A 22,219-nucleotide genomic window follows, 5' to 3' on the forward strand; every position below is an offset into this window, starting at 1 on the left:
AATAACAGCATTTCTCAATGGTATTTGAAATGTTTGAGGTTGATGATCTCGTGCGCATCTCCTCTGATATCCACACGTCCACCTCACCCACATACATCTCTCCACAGTCTCTCTGCAGCCTTGCATTGTGATGTCACATTTCTATATTGCGTTGCTATGTCTTGCGAGGAATGAAAGCGTTTCCGGCGAGGTTGACTTCTCCACTCTTCAGGCGCATATTTACATGAAAATGGCGCAGCGCTGCAAGCAACTTTGCTGCGCCGTGCTGCGTCAATTTCAAAACGCAGGGATGCGCCGTATTAACAAGAATACGACGCATCCCTGTGCTCACCGATGCACCGGTGCTAAAAAAGCTGCCTAGCGCCAATGCCGTCACCCTTGCATCATAGTGCGAGGAGGCTTGCGTTGCAGGGCGATTGTTTATGTGCAGGAAGAGACACCTTCCTGCACATAAACAATCAAAAATCTATGCACATATAGAAAAAGCAAAAAAACAAAGAGAAATTGATCATTTCTCCTCATATCGCCATTCTAACGCCTGCTAATCCATGGGGTTAGTTTTTGATGCTGCCTCAGCCTTGTAAATCTGGGGCAGCGTCAAAAAGCAATGGGTGTTGCGGTGAAATGCCCAGTGCAACACCCATTGCACGCCCCTTTGCCGCAGAGGACTGCGGCAGAAAGGGGCATATTTACAAGGGGGCATCAAGCCACACAAAGTGGCTTAGCACCACCTTGTAAATATGGAAAATGGTGCTGCGTCACCAGAGCATCAGAAATAGTGACTCTCTGGTGGATTTAGAGGCGCAAATATGCCCCATAGTGTTATGCATGAGCTGTACTAGAGTGTACCCCACCCGTCTCCCAAGTGTTGCTTGTTGCCTGCTATGAGGGCTAAATGAAGTGCCGCCATGTGGCACGCAGCGACGCAACCATTTCTATGACTCTGATTTCTTTGTTTGCGCTGCAGCACGTGCCTGAACCCGACAACACAACAATGCCCTCAACCAATGGAGCGCTTCACAAGGCGTTGCAATGCAGGTAAGTTAAACAATGGAAAAACCTGTTTTTGGAAACTGAGAGTTAATGTTTTTCTAAAGAAACATTTTAAAACAGTAGAGAGATCCTGTGTGTAACTTGTGTATGCATTGCAACACACGCAAAGCCCTCTTCCCCTATGGACAGCATGATTCCAGTTCTGTTCCCCCAAGAGGGCACACTCTCCGACAGCACTATCAGCAGATTGCTCAACAGGCCAGCTGCATTCATGGCCTTGTGGTCGCTCTCCGGCATGTTCAGTACTGTTTCGGTCTTTCTAAAGCAGCCTTCATCAGGGCGCATCTCGTATCACAGCCATTATATGAAACAAATCCCTCAGTCCCTGCTAGTTTAGAGTGCCAGCTGCAGCAGCTCACTTGTCTACTAGCCTCCTGTCACCCCTACCTGCCTTGGAAGATTCTTCCGGCTTTTCTTTAAGTGTAGGAAGAGGAAGAACCCCTGGGGGCACTTTACAAACCTGTGCCAAATAAGAAATCTGTGTTTTCCAGAGGGAAATCTGGCCCTAGCTGTGCGCAGAACTGGTGGAAAAGTCCATCAAGAAAAAAATGAGGTAAAAGATACATTTTCCATTTTGAAGGACATTGTCCTAGCAAAAGGTCTGACAGCAGGCATTCTGACGTCAGCACTCAACTGTAATAATTTATAACAGGTGAATAGTGAGCTAGAGTGTAATTGTTGCAACCTTCTATATAGTTGAAGACCAAAATGCACAATTACCTTTTATAGACATTACAGTATGCATTCCAGGGAAATCAGTGCGCAGACCAGAACGTAACCCCCCAGCAGATGTCCTGACATGTGGCCTTCAGCGCCTTGGAATGCATTAAAATCCTTTAACGCACTCCTGAAGAGCATTATTGAAATCATAAAATAACGGAGCACAATTTTAATTTTTGTGAGCAGTAAATCCCTGAGGGTTTGGGAATGATGGATAATATATGTGAAGAGGGCATGGAGACAAAAAACACACCGTGTCAGGATTTCTTCATACACATATGAAATGGACGTCCAAATCCTATTAGAGTGTGGCAGAGTTTATGGTGAATCAATTATTGCCATTATACCCGGAAAAAAATGCCGGAGTTACCCTCACAATGAGGCAGGCATTCCTGTCAAACGAAAGAGAAAAATGGTAAGACATGGAGAAGAGAGGGAAACGAAGGAGTGCCGCATGGCTTATGCCTTGAGGCGTGCTGTAAATTCTATACGGGGCGTATTTACAAGCCCTTTGCGCCACTTGTGTGTCACTTATTTTGAAGTACCAGCAGCACAATGAGCTTGTTTATATCGACAAGGCCATGCAAGGCCCCTGCGTGGCTTTTCATGGCCTTGTAAATACGGATGCGTGAAAGGGGCGCTCCATGGGTGTTGCTGTGGGTGTTCCCACGCAACACCCATGGAGAGGTGTGGTGCAGCAGCCCGGGCAGCTGACTGCGGAGCACAGGGCTCACGGTTCAATCCCCGGCTTCAGCGACAGCTCAGCTCAGCACCATGTGACTCTGGGCAATAGCTCACTTAGGGCCTCATGTAGGTAGCCAAATACCGGTCGGTAATGGCCGATTTTCGGTAATCATACCGTTACCGACCGGTATTTTGGTTTTTGGTATGTAGGGGGTGAATTTCTGTATTCGGAATTTACCGAATCGGTAAAATTACCGAATCGGTAATTTTACCGATTCGGTAAATTACGAATACAGAAATCAGATGTAGGGGGACTGTGTGGGTGTTGTTTAGAGTCGGTATTTACCACCAACTAATAGTTGTTGGTAAATAAAGTATGGATGAGTAAAAGCATTTAAAAGCGCTTAGAAGTGTGCACATGTGGCAGACATACATGCCCTCAGGGCATGTATGTGTGCCACATGTGCACACATGGCCAAATCAGGGGTGCAACAGGGTGGCAATGTGACACCCTGCCACCCTTGCATGTGCTCCCCCATTACCGAATCGGTATTTACCGATTCGGTAATGAGGCATACCTTCCCCTCAATGGGAAGGTATGCCTCATTACCGAATCGGTAAATACCGATTCGGTAATTACCGACTCACTCCGATTCGGTAACGTTTACCGAATTTTTACCTACATACACTTTACCGATTCTTAAATACCGAATCGGTATGATTCGGTATTTTAGAATCGGTAAAGTGTATGCCACCTACATGAGGCCCGTAATTTCCACAACGGCCCCCAGTGCCTTGAGACCCGTAAGGGTGAGTAGTTCGCGCTTTGCAAATACGGCTTTACATTTTACATATATATTTACATTCTAACACATCCCCAGATTTACAACGTTTCACAAACTGGGAGTGCATCAGAATCCTATGCCTCACCAGGAGAGGCGTAAGGAGGGACAACGAGGAGAAATATTTTATTTCTCCTCGTTTTTGCCTCTTGCTATGCGTGCTGCATTCTGCAGCACACATAGGAGAAAAACACTATCAATTATTGTTTTTGTGCAGGAAGGTGTCCCTTCCTGCACAAAAACAATCATCCCCACAATGCGGACACCCGTGCACCATAGCCCAAGGGTGCCTGCTTTGGTTCAAGGTAGCCTATTGTGCGCCAGCACAGAGGAAAGCACAGCGAAGCGTTGTATTGTTGTAAATACGACACATCCCTGTGCTTTTAAAATGACGCACCTCGGCGCAGCAAAATGGCTTGCAGTGCCATGCGGCATCATTTTGTTGCAAATGAGGCCCATAGTATTTAGGACTCGACTTACTGACAACTTTAGTTGCCTTTTGCGAAATGCCTATTGTCTATAATACAATACAGAGGTTGGGGCTTGGGACAACATTTTGTTATGATAGGGTGGTTTTCTTGTCTATCTCAGTTACTTGTGTCTTACTTGATGGCTTCCTCCCCTTTATTGTTTTATCCTGCCCTGGAGCATCCCTTCTTCACTCTGGTTCTGATTGGAATGTGTGTATCCTTCCTCTGCTGAAGCAAGGGGACTACTTGTTCATTTTTGTTTCACTATTCCATGGCCGTTTATCACTTTCCCTTCTCTCCCCCACCTCGTACATTTCTTTCTCGCTTTTCTCACTCCATACTTTTTAAAAATCATTTTCATTTTTTTGTTACATTGCCCATGCTTCCATTTTTACAAACTTTTTTCAATATTTTTGACATTGCTTGTTTGATTGCCCGGCAGCTGCATGCTGCAACTGAGCTGCTCATTTGCTTCCACCATTCTCTCACCATTTTCCCATTACTTTTTTTCTCTGCGAGGGTCCGGCGGCTGCACACTGTAGCCTGTCTGATTGCTTTTGGGCCCTTTCATCTTCCACTACCGCTCCATGTTTTATCGCCCCCCCCCCCACCCAAGCTCCCCACTTTTTATTTTGTTTTTATTATTTTCTTTCTCTGTGGATCCAGCAGCTGCATATTGCTAGCGGTGTTTGAGGGGTTACACCCCCCTAATAAACGCATTAAAAAAAATATACTTGGGTGCAGGTGATTTTTTCCAGTCAGTTATGGTGAGGTGTCAGTCGGATTCCACCAGGAATTTTTACACATACAGACAAAAACACACACCTCTCTGGTTTGAAAGCACTCGCAAATGTTGGTTATTCAACGCCGCACTCCGTCACTTTAGAAATGCAGGGCTGCACCATATTTACAACAATACGGTGCATCCCTGCGTTTCTCCGTGTGCTGGCACTATATTTTGCTCCCTAGCACCAACGCAGTCACCCTTGCACCATAGTGCAAGGATGCCTGCGTTGTGGGAATGATTGTTTATGTGCAGGAAGGTCTCTCCTCCTGCACATAAACAATCCAGAATGGTGTTTGTGCTGCAGATCGGCACATATAAATTCTCCCTACTTCCACGGACAGAGTAAATCCACAGTCACACGCACATACACTCATCATACGCTAGGGCCCATCACACTGAAATTCACACTATTACTCTATCCACACTGAATATAGGAGAGAAACCTAAACCAATCTGCATCTAAACGAGGTCAATGCGACCATAAAGATATTGTCCTGAGTCATGATTTTAAACATAGGAAATACATTTGAAACTCAATAAATGACAAAGAAATAACCACTCGACACTGGAATTCAAACAAATGCTTGTTTATCTAAATTAGTTCAAATGAAAGTCAATCAATAGCAAAATCATTATTCTCATAGTTACCTATTCTAGCTAAATGGGTCAGGACAGGTCTCTCTGTAAAGTCTCTCGAGCTGCCGTCCTCAGCATAGGTTCAGGAAGAAGTGGCCTCAAAAATCCAAAATGCAATGACACAGACCCTCTCTAGTCTAGTATATTTATAACAAAACTAACGAAAATAAAGTTACAAACAATTTCTGAATGTCCGTTGAGCCGCTGAGCAGAGCGAGCAGGAAAGGATGTCACTTGGTAACATTTAGAAAGACCTCCGCCCAGGAAAAATCACAAAAATAAAAACACGGAAGAAGGAAACTCGAGTTTGCAAGCGATACATTTATGAATGCTCTTCCTTGGTACCATAGCAGAGCCACCGCAGATTTATCATTGTTCATTGTGGCTTCATTCTTCTCCAAGGACAATTGGAAGCATGCCCAGAGCTGCTGTCCTCACGGAAACTTTTAAATCAGACAGAGGCTGTGGTCAGGTGACTTTCAACCATGTTCAGCAAGGCCTCTCGTCACATCTCAATCACTCGAGCGCAGGCTGTAAATAGCAGCCATCTTTGTTTAGGCCAAAACGAACCATCTTAATTAAAAGAAACACAAAACAACGTTACCACATCATAATGATTATACAGTGTTAATCCCCACTAATACCCTTATGAGTATGTAATTACCTAGCCGTCTGCAACACAAAGAAGCATTAGCACGCGTTATTTTTAAAACGCAAACTCGAAAGAAATAACACTTTTGCGATACACATTTAATTAAATTGGACATATTATTAAGCAACATATATGCATCCCCACGTGTAGTTTCTCTCATTAGTAATGTTGGTTAATTTAGACCTTCAACAAAACAAATAATTAATGATTATAAATTAGTAATTTTAAACATAACATATAGACAAAACTGGAGCTTAAAACTCGATAAATTTTCCACAGAAACCTCTGCTTCAGCAATCCCCCCTTTGGTGATATATTATCACCACAAAAACCAACCCCAAAAAAAAATGTAGTCCCAATCTTTAGGAGAAATTGAAAATGTCTTTTATGACACAACATTAAACACCAGACTCTCTCACATCATCCCTCTTTGACTCCAAATACACACTCTCCCTCAATTCTTCTAATTCTATTTCTTGTGGGTCTCTCCTTGACCTTTTTTGTTTCTTTTCAGTATTTCCTCTAATTATTCTCTTTTTCCCTCCCCTGTTTTTACAACACAAACACCCCAATCTTAGTAACAATAAAGCAACAATTACGCATGTCAATGGAAATAATATTTTACCAATAATGGTACTACCTATTTTAGCAATAAAACTCTTAACAGCAACTATCTTATTAGCTATTTTAGTCCAGATACTTTCAGCTTCCAGTGGTACTAATTCTTCATGCAAATCAGTAATATTTTTGATATAGACCTTTAGATCTCTGCTTTCGTCAGGAATGTAAGTGCAACAATGTTGAACTTTCAGCATTCCACAAACTCCACCCTCCTTGGCCAATAGAATATCAAGGGCAAGTCGATTTTGCATAGACATGGCACGTACGGCAATCATCTCCGTATTTACCAAAAGAAACCCTCCAGCGGTACTTGTCGATAAGCGATCCACCACTGTTGACAGTTTCCGAATCCCATATCCATTTAAAGAAATTCCCACTGCTGGAATTAAAGCTCCAAAAATATCACCTACGATTTCTGACCAAGTTTCTCTCTTAAAACGTGTTAATCAATTAATGTGTTCTACATCTTCTATCCTATCTATATGAAAAATCTTTGGAAAGACCAGGCCCACATAACACGTGCCATACCAAAGGTCAGGCAAACTTGTAATAAGCCTTGTTCCCACAAACATAATACACTCCTGGGAAAACTGGATCTTCTCCACCTTTAAAACCCCATCCTGTCGCAATGAAGTATGTATCATGACACTCACTAGTCCCAACAAAGTAATCATCATATTGGGATTTCTTTCTTGTAATGCATAGTTTACCCTTCTGTGGTGCATCTAGAGCTAAAGTTGGACTAGCCCCATTCTTCAATTCCTTTCCCATCTCAATATCCCAAATCGTCTCACTCATTTTATATTTCCCTGCCTTTTCATGCATGTTCACTCTCCTTTCCTCTACCATGTCTAGGAAAGCCTTCTCCTCTTCTTTCAAACTGCAAGTTAAATTGTTTCTAAAAATGTAATCTAATGTTAATTCTTCTTTCTCAATAAAAATATCACCAAAAATGTTAGCTTCTTTAGCTTGATTCAGCTTTTTGTTCATAGGCAATTGCCCAAAAATGTTATCTTTGTTAGACATCTCATAATCTATTTTCCCTAACAAATAGAAAACACTACTTAGCGCACTACATGAAATTCCATACGTAGCTGGTAAATGGTGATAAGTAACACCTTCTGAAACGGATGCAGGTAATTGCATACAGACGTAGCAATCCCTAACTTCCATTGTCTTTACGTATTCGTACAACAACTTTGAAAAAACATTGCTAGAAAAATCATTAATTGACCTATCTTTATGTATGTAAATGTTACTAATTCTAGTTGGAACTACTTTTTGTGAACTCTTCTCTACATTGGTCACATTTTCAGTATGTATTCCAAAAGTATCTATTGTAATTCTAAATGTAACTAATAAAGCTAGTACACCCCATAATAGCATTAATAATCCAGTACAGCAGCAGCACATTCTACACCATCTTTTCAAAAAGGCACATCTACTTTGATTATTTTCTGTGTTAGCCATTTTACTACTTTGGCAGTGTCTTTTGACTTAGCCTCTTCTACTCCACTACTGAAACACTAGAACACTAGATTATTTCACACAGCTAATTTCAGATTTTCTCTTTTCACTTTTCTCCAAGTGACTCCTTTAGTTCACTCAATTTGGATTTTCATCACTTTTCACTTCTTCTTCAGCAGCATCAAATTGTATCAGATCTTCAACAACATCCTGTGCATCCGACTCTTCTCCAATGTCAGTCAGAATAACTTTCAGGATTCCAACAGTTTTCTCTTCAACCACTTCACGTAAGTTCCCCTCTGGATTTCCTTGACTTTCTGCCTCTTCGCCTTCAGACAGTGCCACGTACGTCCATTCCGGTGACCTATACTTCTGGTTAGGTTTTCTGATTCTCTTGATCTCCTCCGGTTCTTTTGTGACCTTTTGTTTATCACCTTTTGCTTGATTCTGACTAGACACCTCGTTCACCTGTTCAGCTTTCGATGAATTTGCTCGTGTCAGTCTGTACCTCAGCCTCTTTATCCTGTTGGGCCAAAGATCTCCTCTGACAACCCTCTTTGGTCTCACTTCTTTATTATTTCTTTCTCCGATCCAAGTTCTCTTTCTCAGAACTCGACCCTCTGATTTCTCATTCTCACTCTCATCTGATTCTGTCTCATTTGCCTCTTGTTCTTCACCAATTTTCTTTCGTTCCACAGTCTTTTCCACCACCGATTGAGATTTCCCTATTTCTGTCCCTCCTCGGGTCTCCGACACGCAATCTTCTTGCTGTCTACTTGTCCCTTCACCTAGCTTATCAGGAATGTTCCCTACACCTCCTCGGGGGTCTTCCGCAATCTGTCCCTCTCTATCTTCTTCTGACCCTGCTTCTTCAGGTGTAATCTCAAGTGGATTTTCAACCTCTTCATCCGATTCAGGAGTAGTCTCTGTGGAAATACTCTTTTCTCTTCTTTCTTCTCTACTGTTTGTTGGAACCTCAGGCACTCTTACAGAATCCGATCTCTCCTCTGAGACTCTCAATGTTTCTCTTGAAGCCTCTCTTGGAAAGAAAAAAGAATCACCTGACTCTCTTTCTCCTTCACCCCTTTCAGGATTCTTTTTTCTTCTCACTGGTTCATTTTCTGCATCATCACTGGAATCTGACTCTTCAAAATACTCCTTACCAGTCCCATCTTTTGGATTTGGAACTCTCAGAGTATGACTTGCATGCACCCAGTTTTTCACACCAGCACACTTTACTGCAGTCGTTGTAGTCAGAATAAATTGTCTTGGCCTTCCCCACCTTGGAACTAAGCAATTTCTTCTTCTGTGCACCTTAATCCTCACCCAGTCCCCTGGACTCAGATCATGGGCTTGCTTCTTCTCAAGTGTGGTAGCGTCTTCTCCAACCTGGTGAAACACAGAATGAACTGTGTCAGCCAGGCCTTTACAGTAATCCAAAATCATGTCATCAGTTATTGTCATCAACTTGTTGACAGGCACAAATGCATGTCTCATCGCACGTCCCATTAATATTTCGTGCGGACTCAAACCCGTGGTTCTATCTGGAGTAGACCTAATAGTCATCCAGCATTTGCACACATAGGAGTTGCAATTTGTCATTTTTAAAATGATTGTTTATGTGCATACTTGGTGTTTTGCTGTTTCTGTGTGCTGCATAATGCTGCACTCATAGAAACAGCAAAAACAAGCATTTCTCCTCATTTTGCCTGTTTAAAGTCCAGGTTTTCCCTGTTCTTAATTCTGGCGCTTCCCCGTATGTACGCCACCTTTGTAAATATGGGACAGCGTCAAAATCAATGGGTGTTGCAGTTGAACACCCACCGCAACACCCAGCTCACCCCTTTCAGGCTAAGTATAGCGTGAAAGAGTTCATTGTATACAGCACGTTAAGTGGCTTAACGCCGCCTTGTAGGTAAGGCAAAGTCCCTATCGCCACAGGAACGTCGTTAAAAGTGACGTTCCTGTTGCGATAGGGGCTTGTAAATCTGCCTCTTAGTACTCCCACCGGTCTGCATTCCGCTCCCTTTCCACTGCCCCCTAGGCCCCTCTCATATACCCTATTGTCCTTCTATGTATATTAACATTATATGCCAGCGTTATCGTTGGAAAACCTGAAGCTCAAACCTCTCCTCACCCCCCCACCCCCCCACAATCTTATTGACCAAGCTACCCCCATGCACATTGCTACCGGGGCCACTCAGCTTTCCCCTAGCGCTTGAGCATGCTTTAAAAAAAAAAAAGGTTTTTATCTACCATTATGAGATGTCCGTCTACCATCTTTATATGGTGTACCCTCTTGGAGAAAAGTTACGGGAGATACTGGTAAAATACACTTAACTGAAAGTGCATAATTATGTGAAAATTAAGGGTATGTTGCTGAATAAAACTTTGCATATTTTACACCACCCTAAATTCTTTGGCAGTTAATGCAGGGCATAGGTAAAGCATGTATACAAAAATGTGAGCATCAATTGCTAATGGACCAGATACAATGCGTCCGGCTCCTCACCCCATTCGCTGCTCTCCAGGGTGAACCTCAGAAGATCAGAACAGATCGCTCAGATCCCCTAAAGCTCCACCGGAGGTTGGTAGCAGGAAACACCCAGGTGGACATCCTAGGCAGGAGCCCCTCTCGGTGCAGCCCTGTGGAACCCCTCAAGTGACAGCTGTACAAAGAAAGGTGAAAGACATGAGCATAAAGTCTGGAAATTAAGGACACGGCTCACGTCTCCCTACAGTCCTGCATCTCCACCACTTGCCTCGGGCTGAGAATCTTTGTGTGATCTGCAGGCGAGAGAGCCTTAAAATCCAAGGAATGGATGAGGTCTCTGGGAGGGTTTTACTAATAGATAAAGATAATGAGGGGGGCTTGGGTAGCACTACAAGCCACGGTCATCATAGAGAAAAACAGCTGAAACAATGTCCTGGAATGCCAATTTTCCCTCCAGTAGATGCAGTTATAAATAGTTTGTAAGTTAGCTGTTGTTTTGTCCTCCATTGTGTATTTGTGATATTTCGTGCAAGGGTAACCTTCTCGCAGACTGGGATTCACTCTTCCCTCCAGCCCTGTCTCTGGATTCTTTATTGTACCCAGAAGAGAAACACTCAGGTGCTCGGTCACGTGACCTAGGGGTTCAGTCCCCCCTCTATGCCCAGGGCAACTGATCTCCCGATCTGAAGAGATCATGACATAGGTGAACCCTCTCGAGAGCAGTTCTGAGGCCCAGGGCCTCACAGAAACCAGAGAAATGGACTTGTGCAGTTGAAAGTCATTATGGAAGTGTGAAGCTCCCTCTTCATTAATATAGACATTTAACTCCATGTGATATTATATTAAGCACTTCTTTCTTATTTAATTCCTTGAAGTATGTGAAGAAAGTCTCCATGACCCTCCCCACACCGGGTGGGACTGTCTCTGATTGTTACAAGTCCTTGAGATGTGTGGACCTCTTTCATATGTGCACCTGGATTGAAGGGGTTATTTAGTAAGGTTTTGTGGAGGTGCTAATGTCTTGCAACGCACTGCGAGGCATTGCGTCCATTTACTTACCTTTATAAAAGTCTATGGGGCATATTTATGAGCCCTTTGTGCCACCGGAGCATCACTTTTTGTGACACTCCGATGGTCAAACTACAGAATCATATTTTAGAGGTTAGCAAAGCAACTTTGTGTGGCTTTGAATGGCCTCATAGACATGGCGTAAGCCAAGGCAGTGCAAATCACGGAGTCACCTTACTCTGCGCTAGGGAGGCGCTCCAGGGGCGTTGTGGTGGGTTTTCCTATGCAACACCCATGGATTTTGCCGCTTCCCTAGAATTACAAAACCCTGTAAACCTGGGGATGCGCCAAAACCTTATACCTCCCAAGGGGTTTCTTACTCTCTCCATGTGTGCTTTATTCTGCAGCACACCTAGAAAGACGTAAAAGCCTCCATGGATTTTTTTTGTGAAGGAAGGTGCCCCTTCCGGCACAAAAACAAACCTGCCGACAGCACAGGCACCCATGCACCAGTGCGAGGGGAAAGGACAGGAATGCATCGGATTAGATAAATACGAAGAGCACAACATCCTCGACTCCTCCCAATCTGGCTTCAGAAAAAAACCACATCACGGAAACCACCCTCCTCGCCGCAACAGACGACATCCGCACCCTACTGGGCAAAGGAGAAAAAGCAGCCCTCATCCTCCCCGACCTCTCAGCGGCGTTCAAGACAGTCTCTCACAGCACCCTAATATGCAGACTCCACGACGCAGGGGTTCAAGACAAGGCCCTCGACTGGATCCGCTCCTTCCTCTCTGGAAGAACGCAGCTGGTCAGACTCCCCCCTTTCCTTTCGGACCCTACACCAACCACCTGCGGAGTCCCCAAGGGGTCATCCCTCAGCCCTACGCTCTTCAACGTCTACATGGCTCCGCTCGCCCCCATCGTCAGAACCTATGGACTCAACATTGTGTCATACGCAGACGACACCCAACTCATCCTCTCTCTATCCAATGAACCCAACACCGCCAGACACAATTTTCGAGAAAATCATGGAAGCCGTCGCAAAATGGATGAAAAACAGCTGCCTTCAACTAAACACCAACAAAGCAGAAGTACTCACCATGGGCCCACACCCCGACACCTAGAACGACACCTTGTGGCCCCCCGCCCTCGGAAGTCCGCCCACCCCCACGGATTACGCATGCAACCTGGGAATCATCCTAGACTCCGAACTCAAAATGGTCTGCCAGATCAATGCCGTCTCGCCCTCCTGCTTCCACACCCTCCGCCTCCTATGCAAGACCTTCAAATGGATCCCCCTCATACACAGAAAGACCGTCACTCACGCCCTGGTCAGCAGCAGACTCGACTATGGCAACGCACTCTACGCCAGAATAAACAAAAACCTCACACGCAAGCTACAGAACATCCAGAACGCCGCCGCAAAACTGGTCGTCAACCTGCTAAGACACTGCCACATCTCCCAGCACCTGCGCACACTCCTCTGGCTTCCCATCGAAGCTAGAGTCACCTTCAAGATGCTCACCCACGCTCACAAGGCCCTCCACGACAGCGGACCAGCATACCTGAACAGCCGACTCAAATTCCACGCACCCCAAAGGACCCTACGATCAGCCAAGCTCTCCTACGCCTCGGTCCCCAACACCAGAAAGACCAGATCAGGCGGCCGCTCGTTCTCCTTCCTCACAGCCACTGTCTAGAAAGCCCTACCGCTCCAACTCAGACAAACAACATCTCTCCCCATCTTCACAAGAAACCTCAAAACCTGGCTCTTCGACAGACCCCCTCCTTGATGGACTGGAACCTGCGAAACCCCCCTCCCCCAGCGCTTTGAGACCCTCACGGGTGAGTAGTAGCGCTTAATAAACGCATGATTGATTAATAAAAATATAGGTTACGTTTAGGGCTTACATGACTACTGACTTGCCTCTTAGTTCACTAATGACATTGCTGGGGATGGGAGCAGCCATGAATGTTTTTAAAAGCTATCACTTTTAATAAATGTCTGTATATGCAGTGATATAATCTGATGTACTGAGGGGAAATGCTGAAACATGTTAAACAAATACAGTTTTTTGAACTTTAAAGAGATTGTATGATATTTTGACATTATGCTTCGTGCACGATATACTTGTTAAATATTTTCATGGCCTGGCTCGTGCACGGACTCTTAGAGCCTATCTAGACCCATCGCTTGCTTCACCTGATTATTTGCCTACAAGCCCTCCGCCATTTGCAACTTGGGCTTAATACATGGGACTGCCAGTCACTTGATCAATGATTTGTAAATGGTGAGGACTAGAAACATGGAGCCCTGCCCACCTGCACTGATTTGCCAACTCTACTATCGGGGCTTCTTTAGCAGAGACGAAAAAGAGTGTGTGCAGTGAACTAACATTTAAAAGAAGTGATCCCAGGGCAGGGTCTCCAGGCCAGTGTGTTGTACATGAACGTAGTCATGAGGTCCCAGGAAGAACGACCAGGCCCAGGTGCGACGGGCAGGAGCGTAGCTTCAAGGGGGGGGGTGTTTGGTGTGTGATTCTCCTCAAATGCATTCTTCAGTTCACTAAGAGAATTTCATTTGTTCATCTTGTGGATTGGGATCTCAAATTGCTATTAAAGTGCTATTCTTCTTTTACTAATCATTTGCTCCCCTCCTAGTTCACTATGTACCAGTTATTATCTTGTTCTTTGTTGAACCCTTTTGTTTTAACTGTTTTTGTTTGGTATTACTATTTGATATATGTTTTGTTTGGTACTCTTATTTGATATATGTTTTGTTTGGTACTCCTATTTGATATATGTTTTGTTTGGTACTCCTATTTGATGCCTGTACTACAATTATTACCTTCCTTTCCCTCCAATTGTGAAGCTTCGGGATCATGTTTGCACTATATAAAACTTTATAAATAAATAAATAAATAAATATTTATATAGATAGTGACTGATTTCCAAAACAGTGGCAAATCTGCCCCCATTGAAGCACTCCTTAATGGGTGCAAGTTCACTACTCTTTGGAATTCACTAACATTGCCAGTAGTAGTCTTGGTAAGCTTCACCAGCCTCAGGTTTCAAGGCATACCACTGGCAACCAAACACCCAAAAGGTGATGGGATGTTATGTTATGTTATGTTATGTTAAGAAAACTTATATAGCGCGCAGCTACCCGAAGGTGCCCCGGCGCTTGCTACAGTCCTCCTAAAGTTAAAACTAAGAGAGTTAGAACAACCATGTTTTTAGCGCCTTCCTGAAAATAAATAAGTCATTACAGTTTCTTAAGCTAACAGGAAGTTTGTTCCAGGCCTTAGCTGCCCCAACGAAAAAGCTTCTGCCTCCCCATATGACTCTCTTAGAGGTGGGCGCAACAGTGAGTTTGGCTCCAAATGAGCGTAATAATCTTCCAGGCACATACCATTGAAATTGTCGCATCAAATGGAGTGGACCTGTATCATGGAGCGCTCAAAAAACCAAACACAGAGATCTAAAAAGCATTCGTTTTTTTACTGGCAGCCAGTGTAGTTTTTTGATTGTACTGGAGATGGAAGCGAATGTTGGAATCCCCGTAAGCAACCTGGCTGCTGCGTTCTGGAGCATCTGAAGTATTTGAACGCTGCGTTAGGGTGACCAACTGGCATTGGTGCAAATTCAGGACGGTGAGTGTAAAAATTCAGGACAAAGGGTCAAAATTCAGGACACAAATTCAGGACAGGAGGTCAAAATTCAGGACAAAACTTCAGGACAATAGGTAAGCTTTACAGACACATCAGAGGAGGTCGCGCAATAGTATACAAGTAAGCCCAGCCATATCCAAACATATTCAACCATTTGCAAACCTATCCATCATGTATCCTTCCATCTATCATTTCACTCATCCATCCCTTCATCCATCCTTTCACTCATCTATCCATTATCCATCCATCCACCCTTTCATCCTATCCATCTGTACACTCATCCATCCACTCTTCTACCCATCCATCCATTCACTCATCCATCCAGTCATTTACCCTTTCACCCATCCATTCACTTACTCATCCATCCATCCACCCAGTCACTCATCCTTCCACCATTCCACCCTTTCAGTCATCCATCCATCCTTCCTTTCTCTCTCCATCGACCCTTTCACTTAGCCATCCTTCCTTCCACCCACCCATCCATCTACTCATCCACTCATGAATCCATCCATTGACATTATCACTCATCCATCCTTTCTCTCATCCATTTATCCTTTCACTCCTTCACTCATCTATTCATCCTTTTGTCCATCTACCCTCCCTTTCACTCACTCATCCATCCTTACATCCACCCTTTCACTCATCCGTCCATCCATTCACCCTTGCTCTTATCAATTCACCAATCCATCCATCCTTTCACTCATCCATCCATCCACCCACTCACTCATCATCCACCTTTTCACTCATCCATCCTTTCACTCATCCATCCACCCTTTATCCATCCAGCTACCCTTCCACCCATACATCCAGCTATTTACCTTTTCTCTCATCAATCGTTCCACTCACTCATTAATCCATCCATCCATCCTCTCTCATTATCCATCTGTTCAATCTTTCATTCATCCATTCACCCTTTCACTAATTCATCCAGCCATCCACCCATCCCTTCACTTACTCACTCGCCCACCTTTTCATATTAAATTTGAGCTGAGCTTTTTTGAGAGGAGGCCCATCAAGAACTTCACCCTCGCTGCAGGAGCCATTCCAGGACTGGGACAGAAGCCACCCAGGGCGGAGACAGGATCCACCACAGGGGGGACAGGAGCCATCGCAGGGGGGGGGGAGAGGAGCCACCACATGGGGGGACAGGAGCCATCACAGGGGGGGGGGGCAGGAGCCATCACATGAGGGGGAACAGGATCCACCAGGGTGGGCACAGGGGTGGGCATGCAGTATTCCAGTATCATCTTGGTCTCTTCCAGGGTGGGGTGGGCTCCTCACACCCCCCTGGACAAGACAACGAGAAGACAGGCTCTCTTTCCAAAATGTTAGTTTTGCCATCCCCCACTGTGATGTACAGTACTTAAAGGCGATACTCCAAGAGAACTGATGTAACTGATTGTCCTCCATACTTTGTTAATCAGTGTGGGTGCGATTGTGCCATTTCTTTATTTTACTACATTATAGACTGCATGTTTGAAGAACCAAGGTTTGCTTACAATTTAGAGACAGTAATTAAGCTCTGTGAAGAGAACCACGTGCTGCCTCGGGTAATCAGGGCAGGTTCTAGGATGTTTGGGGCCCTGGGAAGAAAGGGAATGTGTGAGGCCCCTCTAAATTGCAGAGACATGACGCATTCAGGGCTGTTTGCATCTGAATAGATGCCCCTGCTCCTGAAGCTGCAGCCCCTCCCTCTCAGTCACCTTCAAGCACCTCTTAACAGCTCATCACGGGCTGAAGGTGTGAGGGTTGCCATCCCGCTGAGCCTCTCCAATACTGCTCGGTATCTGAGCTGTGGTACTGCATCGGCGTCTGTTATACCCGGCCTCAACAGCATCGGAGTGAAGCAGGGAGGTGGGTGGAAGGCGCTATGCCGGCTTTAGGGTGGTGCGACCGGTGCCCGTTTAAAATTACGGACAAATGGCGTCCGTTAAAGAATCCTTCACGGACAACGGACAGATGGCCGAAATTACGGACTGTCCGTGAAATTTACGGACGGTTGGTCACCCTACGCTGCGTTCAAGAAAGTTTAAGTAAAGGCTGTTGCAGTAATCAAGTCTTGACATAATCAGGGCCGAGACCACTGTCTGCTTGCGATCTGCCGGCAACTGGGGCAGAACTTTCCTCAAGGTCCTGAGAGTATACGAGGTGGCAGAGACCACGGTGTTTGCTTGATCACGCATGTCAAGGTGTTCATCCAACACCACCCCCAAATTCTTAACTTTCCTGGAGGGTGCTGGGTGAGTACCCATGGCCTCAGGCCACCAACCAGGGGTCCAAAGATTAACATTATTCCCGAACCGAATCACTTCTGTTTTGCCAGCATTCAATTTTAAACAATTGTGCAGCATCCAATCTCCCACTGCCCCCATGCAATCGTGAAGCCTCTCACCCGTTGCCTCTTCCTGACCTGGTTGCAGAGAGATGACGATTTGAGTGTCATCGGCGTAAGATGTTAGACCAAAGCCGAAGGATTCAATCAAGGGGCCCAGAGAGGAGACATAAACATTAAAAAGCGTTGGGCTCAGGGAAGACCCCTGAGGCACTCCACAAGAAAGAGAGAAAGGTTTGGAAACAAACTCACCTTGTGAGACAGTCTGGCTTCTATCAGAGAGGAAAGATTTAAGGAGAGACCAAGCTTTATCTCTCACTCCGCAGCCCCATAAACGATCCATCAGAACCCCATGGTGGACCGTGTGAAAGGCCGCGGAGAGATCAAGGAGGATCAATACCGCCATTCCTCCCTGGTCCAGTGTTTTCCTAATCTCTTGTGTGGATTTAAGGAGGGCAGTTTCAGTACTGTGACCCTTTGCTTTATGCAGAAAAGAGCTCAAAGCAGTGTTCATTTATTTCTCCACTAATTTAGAAGGCAAAGGTAGGCGTGGGATGGGACGAAGGCTACTTGGGTCCTTACTATCTAAGCTAGGTTTCTTTAGGAGTGGCAGAACAGACGCAATTTCCATAATTTAGGAAAAATTCCTTCAGCAACCATAGCATTAAAAATAGTAGTAAGTGTCCCAGCTAAAGGTTCTGATGCCTTTTTCGCAATTGCTACTGGGCAGGGGTCATAGGGTGAGCCTGATCTGGCAGACAGAAGAAGCTTAAAAGTATCTGGGTAGGTTATTGGAGGAAAATACTCCAAGGTACATTTTGAGCCAGGTCCTACCTCAACAGCATGGGCCAAATCCCCTAATGTATTACCTGCAACGTCCCTAAAGGTGTTATAAATAGCTTCCACTTTAGATTGAAAAAAGTGGCCATTTCTTCACAGAGGACCTGGCTAGTTGAGATGATAGCAGGTGGTGGATGAGTGAGCCTAGTAACAACTTTATATAATTCCTTAGAGGAATTATTGGCTAAATGTATCTGTCCAGCGAAAAACTCGCATTTAGCCTTGAAGAGCATCTGTTTATATTGAAGGAGGCCTTGCTTATATAGGGCTTTATTAGTTAGATGGTAGTCCTTCCTCCAGGAGCGTTCCAATTGTTTACATTTCACTTTTTGAGTCTTTAATTCCTGAGAGTACCAAGGAGCCGTAGGTTGAATCCTCTTTTGAATAATTACTTTTTTAGGAGCTAAAATGTGACAGGCATCCTCTAACCAAGTAGTGTAGGCAACTGAGGCCTCCTCCACCTCCAAGGGCAGAGAATCCTGGGTCCAACGTAGTAACTCAGTGAGTTATTTCTCTCCTACGCTATTCCAAGCTCTAATCTCCTTCGTTTTCCTAGAGAGGGGGTCCCCACCCCGACCTCCCTGAATGATCAATTCAAACATAATTGCAGCGTGATCAGACCAGGGTAGGGGTGAAATGTTTAAGACAGAGAGAGATAGAGCATTTGAAAAAATCCCATCTAACGTGTGCCCAGCTAAATGTGTAGGTACCTTCACTAGTTGCTTTAACTCGGCACTATTCATAAGATATAAAATATTTAGCGTATCTTTATTTGCCCCGTCCTCTAGGTAAAAATTAAAATCTCCCAATATAGTATACGAGTCAAGGGTCAAACCAGCTTCCAAAAGTGTGCCGACCTCAGCTAAGAACAGATTCCTAGGACCCGGCGGTCTATACACTAGAGTTCTCTTGAACATGTAGTGATCAGAGAGACTGAGCGAAAAGGATAATGCTTCAAACAAAGGATTAAACATTATATCAAAACTAGCTTTGATGGAGCTACGATAAATAACTGCCAGTCCTCCACCTTTTTTTAGAGGTCTATTAGCCGTGTAACATAAAAATCCAGGAGGGATTGCTTTCACAAGATCAGGGCTGGAGGCCTCATCAGTCCATGTTTCTGTTATGAAAGCGATTTGAACATTGTTACCCTCTATTAAAGATGCACATTCAATACTGTGTTTCACCAAAGAGCGTGCGTTTAAAAGAACGCAATTAAAAGCTGGAATAACCTTTTTATTCAAACTCATCCTAAAGGGTTTCCTGGCTGGATATGTGATATCTAGTTCGGGTTGTTTCACACCCCGTACAGACCTTCATTGTTAGTCCCGGCATTCTCTTAGGGTCCATACAGACACAACCACGTGAACTTGTGCGTCTGTTTAAAGCCAGTAGTTGCTTCCTAGAGTAAGTAATAAAGGGTTTCATATCGGTAGCCATACCTTCTGGGATTTCAGCGCAGAGCGCCGTCCGAGCGCGGACGGGCGCAGACGGGCTTGCCTCAGGCGCGCCCGCTGTGCGCGTGCACTGCGCGCTCTGATCATGTGCTGTTTAAATCTATTCAGGGCCCAAAAGAAGCTACACCGCCAACCGTGATTCCCCCAAGATGGCGGCCCCCGCCCCTGCCACCGAGTGGAAACTCCTGGAGACTCTGGTGAGTAACGTGCAGCTAACAGTGGTTCCTGTTCAGCGTTAAAAATACAGTACAAATAAATTTTAAGAACACAATTCTAAAAACGATAGCAGCAAGAATACCTTCGAACGGGCAGTCACTTGGGATAGCATTCTAACCCATCATTTTTTGCCCCCTGTGCTACTCTAGACAGAGACCCTGCTAAAGGAAATCAGTGCCGTCCCTGCGCCTCATGGAAGAAGTCCATCCCGAACCTTGGTCATCTCAACCGTCCACCAGGCAGCCCACTGCTTTTTTAGTTGGGAAATTTTAGATTCACGCACCCCCAAATCTCATTGACTCAGCTGCTCCCCTGGCCATCTGAGTATAAAGAACATTTTGTATGAGGTGCTCAGTGACAGAGGATATTCAGGACTCAGGAGGGAGTCTGAACCCAGTCCAAGTAGCAGTCAGTGGGCAGACACACGGAAAGTCACCATGTTTGGATTTACCATTCCAGTGAGTGGCAGAGGGCACTGGGTGTGGCCTTGCTTCATTGTCGTGGCGGGGGACCCTGCTGTCGACTTGGTCCTCCTCCGAGCGCTAGCCACAGGGTGTCCATCCAAGGGTCCTAGGTATGCCTCAGTTTTAGATAGAAGGGGTGACCCATGCACAAGGTCACAGGCCTCCATTTCACCCTATTGCTCCTTGGTCGCCATTCCCAGACATGGTGGATGACATTCCTGGGACCATCAGCGAGGGCTGAGGCTGCCCTACTTGTGAAGTGAGAAACAAACACCATCAGAGCGATACCTCTGTGGGCGCGAGGAAGCCACAATGGCCTGAGCAAGTGAGGTCTGAGGTATCTTTTCCCCACTGACTGAGATTCATCTGATACATGGATGCAGCCCTCTTGGAGAGTCGTGTTGTGTATTGCATGTGGTTGGATGAACTTTACCTGTTGCCAGCCATCAGGTGTACACGACCCTCTGCCTTTGAAAATGGGGCGAGATTGTGCCAATCGGCCAGCGGGGTGCAATATACACAGCCTGAAAGCCCTGCCCCAGTAGGCTATTGGTGGAGAGTAAATAAATGAGCATTAATATGAGTGGGATGTCTGAGGGAGATCTGCCAACACACACTTCCACCTAACTATCATCTGGGATGTGTGCACACCTCTTTACAGGTTAGTGCACACATCATCACAAAGATGTTTATCGTTAAATAGCATCAGAGACCTCCACCTGGGAGCACTCAGAACAGGACTGGCACTCACAATCAGCCTTCAGCTCACACGTTCTTCTCCCCAGACACATGTTTACTGCTCATGAGCTCTCAGGGGACATGACCCTAGCAGTCATTAACTGCTGCCCTCCACTGAAGGGCGAAACATGTCTCTGGGGCTAACAACATGAACAACTGGAAGAAGAGAATCGTTATCAACCTCAGGAAATGAAATATTGGGAGAATCAATAGTTATGAAGCTTTGCTTCACTGGATGAACTGCAGCTTTGCAAACAATGGGCCCCATTGACCTGAGTGCACTGGGAGGGCCACAGGCAAGCTTCACTTGAAGCCCACAGCGGGGGCCCTCAGTGGGCGCCATTCCTGCTTTGAGTGTCGCCAAATGGAGGCTTTCGTTCCATAATGTATGCAGTTCATATAGACAGTGCATCCGCATTATAGGATTATCCGCACAATCCTATAATGGCGGTCCTCGGGGGATGGTTCTGCTGCTCAGGATATTAAACACCAGATTATGATGTTCCTGTCGCCACTCGACAGACAAGTGTCTTTTTCACACTCGTGGGTTTTAACTTTGATGCTCAGAAGGGCTGAGGGCCTGACGAGCTCAGCTATTGTGTTCCTCACAAGAGGTCTTGTAATCTCCTCAAAGGGCAGTTTATTCAGAATCAATTCAAGGACCACTTGTTCTGAGCATCAGAAGGATATAATTGCATTTCCTCCCTCTGGTGATTAGGCCAGAATAACAGACATGCAAGCTTGGAGCTGCTTGGCCTCATCCTTGCCTGCAGGGTCTTGCAAGGCAGCAGGGACTGTGCACTGAGGCAAGGGAGACTGGAGCTTCAAAGGCCTAAGCGGGCCACTTGCATGAGGCTTAACCAGAAACCAAGGGTTCTTTTCACCTTCACTGTGTCTCTTCAGGGGTTATTCTCTTCTCTGCTTCAAACATCTGTATGAGCACAATTTGCATCTGAACACTTTACACTTTTTTCAGTCTTACAACCTCAGAGCTGGAGCACTGAGGCCATTAAAGGTAAAAGCACTTGCCTGCCACTTACCCTGAACTCTGACCTCTAGCA

Source organism: Triturus cristatus, chromosome 2_2 (assembly GCF_964204655.1).
Source record: "Triturus cristatus chromosome 2_2, aTriCri1.1, whole genome shotgun sequence".
Lineage (NCBI taxonomy): Eukaryota > Metazoa > Chordata > Amphibia > Caudata > Salamandridae > Triturus > Triturus cristatus.